Genomic DNA, 7,842 nt, shown 5'->3' on the forward strand with positions numbered 1-7,842 from the left:
TGGCGCCGCTGCCGGGGAGTAAACTAATTTGATTAACTCTTTCTCTGTGATTAGAACTCTCTTCTCTTCCTCTTTTCTTCTACTTCTTTCTTTTGTATTACCACTAACTTCTTGGGATCTCGGTTTCTTATGCGAAGAAGTAAAAGTCTCGGAGAATTTATTCCTGAGATCGAAAGGTTTTTGCATAAGAAAAAGAGAGAGGCACAAAATAATACTGCTATGGCTAAACGCACTCTCAAAGAGTATGCTACTCCTTCAACGGAAGAGCCACAAGCTATTATCGTGTACCCAACGGTTGCGGGTAATAACTTCGAAATCAAGCCTGCACTACTCAATTTGGTGCAGCAAAATCAGTTTTCTGGATCACCCACTGAGGATCCAAATCTCCATATTTCTTCCTTCCTTAGACTCAGTGGCACAATAAAAGAGAACCAAGAAGCCGTAAGACTTCATCTCTTTCCCTTTTCCTTAAGGGATAGAGCTAGCGCTTGGTTCCATTCCCTAGAAGTCGGTTCCATCACTTCATGGGACGATATGAGGCGAGCATTCCTTACCCGATTTTTCCCCCCATCTAAAACCGCTAAACTTAGAGATCAAATTACTCGTTTCAATCAAAAAGATGGGGAATCTCTCTATTAGGCGTGGGAGCGTTTCAAGGAAATGCTTAGACTTTGTCCCCACCATGGCCTAGAGAAGTGGCTTATAGTCCACACGTTTTATAATGGCTTGTCTTATACCACTAAGATGTCTGTTGATGCAGCTGCAGGTGGAGCTCTGATGAACAAAAACTACACGGAGGCTTATGCTTTGATTGAAGACATGGCTCAGAATCACTACCAATGGACCAACGAGAGAACCGTCACCACTCCTACTCCCTCTAAGAAAGAGGCAGGTATATACGAAGTCTCTGAATATAACCACCTTGCTGCTAAGGTTGAGGCATTAACCCAAAAATTTGAAAAACTTAATGTTAATGCTGTCGCACCTTCTTCTGCATCCCCTCCTTGTGAAATCTGTGGTATATCCGGTCATATCGGTGTTGATTGTCAGTTAGGTAGTGCTGCCAATATTGAGCAACTGAATTACGCTCAGTATAACTAAGGAACGAGGCCGAATCAAAATTTTTACAAAAATCCTCAAGGTTCCTATGGACAAGCAGCACCACCTGGCTACACAAACAACCAGAGAGTGGCTCAGAAATCTAGTCAGGAAATTCTGTTGGAAAACTGCATGATGAACCAAAATAAAAATCTTCAAGAATTGAAAAACCAAACAGGATTTCTAAACGACTCTCTCTCCAAACTCAATACCAAGGTTGATTCTATCGCCACACACACCAAAATGCTTGAGACCCAAATCTCCCAAGTGGCCCAACAAGTGGCCACCTCTTCTCAAACACCAGGAGTCTTTCCTGGTCAACCTGAAACAAACCCCAAAGCCCATGTCAACGCTATTTTTCTAGGGGGTAGTAAGCTAGAAGCGACTGTTACTAAAGCCAAAAGTGTCAAGAGGGAGAGTGTTAGGTGTCTAGGTAAGAATGGTGTGATAAAAAGTGAGAAACCGCTTGATAAGAACAAAGCCCTTACACCATTAAGGCTTACTAAGCTCAACTTGGAGGCTCAATTCACTAAATTCTTTAACATAATTCGAAAGATTTGCATTAAGATCCCCTATGCTGAAGCTTTGTCTCGTATACCTCTATACGCCAAGTTTTTAAAAGAAACTTTTTCAAAGAAAAAGGCTATAGATCATAATGAAACAATAGCTTTGACAAGGGACAATAGTGCAATCATCAAGAAGCCACCTACAAAGCTTAGAGATCCAGGAAGTTTTGCCATCCCTTGTATGATAGGGAATGAAACCTTAAACCGAGCCTTGTGTGACTTAGGAGCTAGTGTTAGTCTGTTGCCCTTACCCCTCTTTACAAGGCTGGGGTTGGGCGAGCTAAAGCCTACCGAAACAACATTGAAGTTAGCCGATCGTTCTGATATCCAACCTGTCGGATATTTCGAGGACATCCCCGTTAAAATAGAAGGGATAGACATCCCAACTGATTTCATGGTGCTTGACATAGATGAGGACAATGCGTGCCCTATAATCTTAGGACGACTCTTTCTCGCCACTGCGGGTGCTATAGTAGATGTTCAAAATGGTAGGATTGTTTTTCAAGTGAGTAATGAGTTGATAGGATTTGAGTTGGAAAATTATATGAAAGGTCCCGCCCTCTATTCTTGTAATGTGATTAAAGGTCATGATGTGAAAGAACGCTCATTAGCGCCATCTACACAATATGACCTCTTTGATCCCTTCTAAGGATACTTTCTTATAACGTCAAGCTAATGACTATAAAGAAGCGCTTCGTGGGAGGCAACCCACGCATTTAACTGTTTTTGTTTTGTTTTTGTTGTTTTTCAGTCTTTTGTAGGTAATTGTCCGAAGGTGACTCAAAGAAACGAGAAAAATTTTGAGGCCCCATGTCCAGAACCTTGGCACGGCCGTGCCAGACCTTGCTTCCCAAAAACTGACCCACAATCCAGAAAGTTGGCACGGCCCGTGCTAAGTTTGGCACGGCCGTGCCCGATCCCAGGTTCAGTTTTATCTAACTTTTCATCTTCTTCATCCCCCATTCTCAACCACTCACATCCCTCATCCTCCCATTTTTATCTAAAACCTCCATAACCACAAAACCTTACAAACTCCATATCTCCCTCAAAACCTCACCAATTCTCAAAATTTCTTCACCCCATCAACCACAATCCACATTTCAATCATAACCCTTCCATCAAAAACATCTTTCCTCCATCCCAACAAAAAATCATCAAATTCGTAGGCCCATTCAACCAACTAAGAAACCCACAAATTCTTCACCAATTCACCCAACCCAATTCCTAACACTTCCTCAAACCCCAACCCCATAACCCAACCTCCACCCCAAACACAAAAGGTCAACCAAGGTTAAGGATGATGGCATCTAGGAAAGGTGGAGCAAGCTCTTCCGGAGGACCACAACCAAAGAAGAAAACGCAAGCCAAGAATCATGGCATGATCTTCAAGGACACCAAGCAAAGGGAAAGGTATAAAATTCTTCTCTCTAAACCTTTGCATCCTTGTCGATATCCAGATCCTTATACTTTGAGTGTGCTAGGACTAAGGGATAATGTGTTTAGCTTACTAGGAAATTTAGGATGGGTTGATATGCTTAGACCTATGAAAGGGTTCGAAAATTTCACTTATGAATTCCTAAGTTCTATTGAATTTACGAAGGATAAAGTGAATTTTGACAACCCCGACCATAGAGTCTCTTTCCGACTTTTGAATATGGATTATGAGATGTCTCTTGAAAATTTATGTTTAGAGATGGTCTTCGCAAATCCAGGGTTCATCCATGACTCTTGGAATCCAAATTTAAAATCGGAAAACTATGACCCCGCTCTCTTTTGGAAACGCATTACCGGGTTAAGGCAATATAATCCTCGCAACAATAAGGCTAGTAACATCCACAACCCAGTACTTAGATACCTCCAGAGAGTCATGGCTTGTACCATTTGGGGTAGGAAAGAGGTAGGAACAACTAGGACTGATGAACTTTTTATGCTTTGGGCAATGCTTAGTAACAATCCCGTTAATACTTGTTTCTACCTACTTGATTACCTTTCATCCATAAGAGCTAGACCTGATAATAGAGCTGAGATAGTAGTCGGTGGTATCATTACCTTCATCGCTAGGAAGTTTGGAGTGGGTGAGGCAGATGGGATAAATCCAATTGAGGGCAACAATAGGCTTAATATTGAAACCCTTGTTGCGATGAACTTCATTAAGATTCACCCACCCATGACTTATGCACTTCAACTTCGCATACCTCTTTTATTTCTACTTCCTAACCCATCTCGGACTAACCCCGAGGTGGAGGAAAATTTGTTGTATGTTGGTGATGGACTACAGGTACATGAAGAGCATAATCAAGGTGACGAAGAAGGTGCCCACATGCACCATGAAGAGGAGCCCCATGACCATAACGACAACAATGAAAGATGGGCATGGATGCAAACCGAGGTACAAAGGATAAGCACCGAGCAACAAAGGCAAGGTGTTGAATTATCCGGGCTAAGAAATTATGTCCTATGGGGCAACCGCATATCCGAAGAAAATAACCAAATGCTTCGGAACATGATGCAACACTTCAACCTCCAAGGCCCTCCCTATGGACCTCAATAAATATGTGAGCTTTCCCCTTCCTCTTTTTCACCTTATCTCTTCACTCTCTATCTCACTCTTCTTCCTCTCCTTCTCTTTTATTCTTCTTTTATCTTGAATCATTGAGGACAATGCTTCTCCTAAGTGTGGGGGTAGCCTAATAAAGTGTCTTTAGTCGTAGTGTTTCCCAACTCCCTTGAACTTTATTCTTTTGTTTTGTTTCATTGTAAAAGGCATGATTAAGCAGCTCGTTTTTATTGTTTTATTATGACATAAATTTTTTGTTGTCTCTTCAATGGTCGTTTCTTGTACATGAAAGTGATTTCTTGTGTTATAAGTATTCTTGCTATACCCACATCAACTTTTATTGTGAAATTAATTCTCCAATGAGAAAAACACCTGGTTGCAATCCTTGAGTAAGTGTATGAATAGGTATTTTAAGGAACACGTTCTAACTTTAATGGTAACCTGGACCCTTAAAAATCTTAAGAGTAAAAGTAGTATAAGTTTATGTGGGAATAATTCTAATGTGATGAAATGTGTAAACCGAAATGGGGCGGAAGGATATCACCACACGTGGAGGAAAGGATACCCTCTCACTAACTTCCTAAATGTGGTGATGACTTCTCAAATAAATTGTGCTTGAATTAAACCCTCTAAAAAGAGGAACTTCCTAAGTGAAGTAAACAAGTTGTAGCACTACTTAGGGTGATCATAGAAACTTGGAGGAAAGGATACCCCCTCACGGACTTCCAATGTGAAATGATAGCCCCTAGGCATCTACAAGCCCCCAAATGTATAAATTCATCAAGTCTATCTTAACTCTCCCACTTCTCTTATATGAAATGAAGAAAAGATTTTTCTCGGTCATTTTAGTGTTAAGGTTAGAACCTGTTCCTCATAATATCTATCTTATACAGGAGCAAGAAAAGGGATGGACTACACACACACACTCACTTGAAATTTGTTGTCGGGTTGAATAAGTTTACAAGGAATGCTTGAAGTTGTGATTAGTGTACATTGAAATGAAACCTCGAGGGAGACATAAACTTTTATTTAAAGTGTCATATATTAATCCTTTTGTTGCTGCCATGTCTATGCCTTTTGCTTGAGGACAAGCAAAGATTCAAGTGTGGGGGAGTTTGATGAGTCATTTATTGACTATTTTAATATGCTTTTTAGTTTAGTTTTATTTAGATTTTATTTGATTTTATATTAGTATTATTTCCTTTTTAGGATAGTTTACTTTAAATTGCATTTTATTATATTTTAGGAAAGAATATTCGATGGATTGAATCTTGGAGCAAAAGAAAGGGACTTGGAGCCGATTGGATGCAAAAATATGAAGATTGAGAGACAAAAATATGTCTTCCACTAGTCAGAAGCTTGGCACGGCCGTGCCACCCTCCAGAGTGCCTTTTGCTGCTTTTGCTTAGATTTTAAGCTACTCTATTTTTAGCCCAAATGTAATAGCTTAGATTTTAAGTCGATCGAATGCTATAAATAGAGTAGCCATCCATCACAAATATTCATCTTTACTTGGAATTCAATAAGTGACAATTGCTTTTCTAATTAAAGTTCTTTTCTTTTCCTTTATTTTCTTGTCATTTACTTTTATGCTTTCTCTCTTCTCCCCCATGTCTACGATGAACATGAGTGAGTAGACTTCTCCTTGTCTTGGGATTGTTGGATAAGTCTAAATGACATAATCCTAATCAAACCAAGCTCTAAGCCTTAATCTTATGTAACCCTAATTTCTTATCTAAATTCACCGTTTTAACATAGATCAACCATTATCAAACTGTGGAAACGAAAGTGGAGGGTTTGATAATTGTTTATCCATTATTCCAAATATCAATTCATAAAACGAAAGTGGAGCTTTGATATTCGAACAAGTGAATTTAGACAAGGATTGCAAAGTCAGCGAAATAGGCTTTGCAATCTATGAGACATATAGTTTCGATCTTCAAGGGAACTAATAACAATCAAGTCAGCGAAATAGGCTTGGTTGTTAGAGGAACCAAAATCTAATAGTGATCAAGTCAGCGAAATAGGCTTGGTTGCTAGAGGAACATAAGAGAAACTGTCTTGAGAAATTAGGTCTAACGTAATATTATAAGCTTATAGTTTTGGTTTGAGGAGGACTTGTCATTTAGAGGAAACCAACGATCCCAAGGCCCTTTTTATTATTATCTTTCAAACGCTTGAAAACCTCCAACTTACAATTCTCTTCTCTCTAATCATTCCTAAAGGTTAATTAAATTGAACTACTCCCTGTCGGAACGATACTCTTTTATACTACTTCGTAAGACTGTGCACTTGCGGTTTTATCTCATCAGTGGCGCCGCCGTCGGATACCGGCCGGCCGCCGTGTCGGACCACCACACTTATTCTTCTCCGGCGTTATTTTTCTAGAGAGAAGGGAGAGCAAATTGTTTTAGAGAGAGGGAGAAAGGAAGAAATGAAGAAAACCGGTTCAAAACTCTTTTTTATAAGCATATGCGAACCGGTGTGGTTCATCTGAACCGGACCGGTCCATCTGGTTCCTCCTTCCCTTCTTTCTGAACCCTTAGATCTTTCCTCCTCTTTTAATCTAACGGTCCTGTGTGTGTGATCCATGGTGATATTTGCACATGTTCAGATCTAGACTTTTAGATCTCGTATCTGACGGTCAGTGATGATTCTGTTAGATCACACGTGCGTTCTTGTTTTACAGCCTTTTGTGTTCTGTTTTGTTTAACCCTTGGATCTTTGATCCAATGGCTATGATGTGATCTCTCTGAGATCAGATCTGAGCCTTCTGATTCATCAGACGGCTCAGATCTAATCTGCCTGAGCCATTTGTTTTTTTTAACATTCACTACTGTTTTGTTAATTACACCTCTATTTTCACTTTCTGCACCTCTTTCACTTACAAAAATTTTTCTAAAAATTTACAAAAATATTTTACTTTGTGTTAATCATTTATTTACTTTTTTTTTAGTATGTTTATTAGTGTTTTGAATCACCTCATGCATGTTTAATTTTTGCCATTTTATTTCATTGTTATTATTCTTAGTGTGTATAAATAGGAAATTGATGTAAATTTATTTCTTGCATTGTATTTTGACATAAAGGCCTTAGGGTTGTATTTAGGAATTGATGTAATAATGTAGGTAACACAAGCACCGACACATGCACCGACACTACCACAATTTATTTACCGCTTTCCGCTTGTTTTTTTCGTCGTTACGTTAGCTTACCATTAGTTTAAAAAAAAACCTTTTTATCAAAAAACTTAAGTATGTCAAATTCAAAAATCATTTTCTTAACAGCATTTTCTCTTTATTTTCTTAATCAAATTCTCAATCAATATTAATTCAACCTCAATCATTTTTAAACTTTAAAATCAATCAACCTCACTTGTTTTCTTTATCTCATGCCTTGAGGCCTCCTTCTCTTCTTAAAACCCATTTTCAAAAATCTTAAAATCAACCTAACCCACCAAAGAAATTTTTGAGTGGAACTACGTCGGTTTTGATCCCTTTCCCAAAAGGGTACGTAGGCAGAGAACTTGTCCTTCCAAATCAAATAAAAATAACCAAAAACATACTAAAAATAACCAAAAACATACTTCTTCTCCCTCCATTCTTTCACTTAGATTTTTAG

At 38.9% G+C, this 7,842-nt stretch overlaps 1 non-coding gene across 1 annotated transcript; it reads right to left on the minus strand.

Moving 5' to 3' along the window:
* Positions 1-582: 582 nt before the first annotated feature.
* LOC120577812 (small nucleolar RNA R71) lies at positions 583-689 on the minus strand. Its single transcript, XR_005643792.1, has one exon. It is a non-coding gene; the product is annotated as a small nucleolar RNA R71 (small nucleolar RNA).
* Positions 690-7,842: the final 7,153 nt, after the last annotated feature.

Source organism: Medicago truncatula, chromosome 8 (genome assembly GCF_003473485.1).
Source record: "Medicago truncatula cultivar Jemalong A17 chromosome 8, MtrunA17r5.0-ANR, whole genome shotgun sequence".
Lineage (NCBI taxonomy): Eukaryota > Viridiplantae > Streptophyta > Magnoliopsida > Fabales > Fabaceae > Medicago > Medicago truncatula.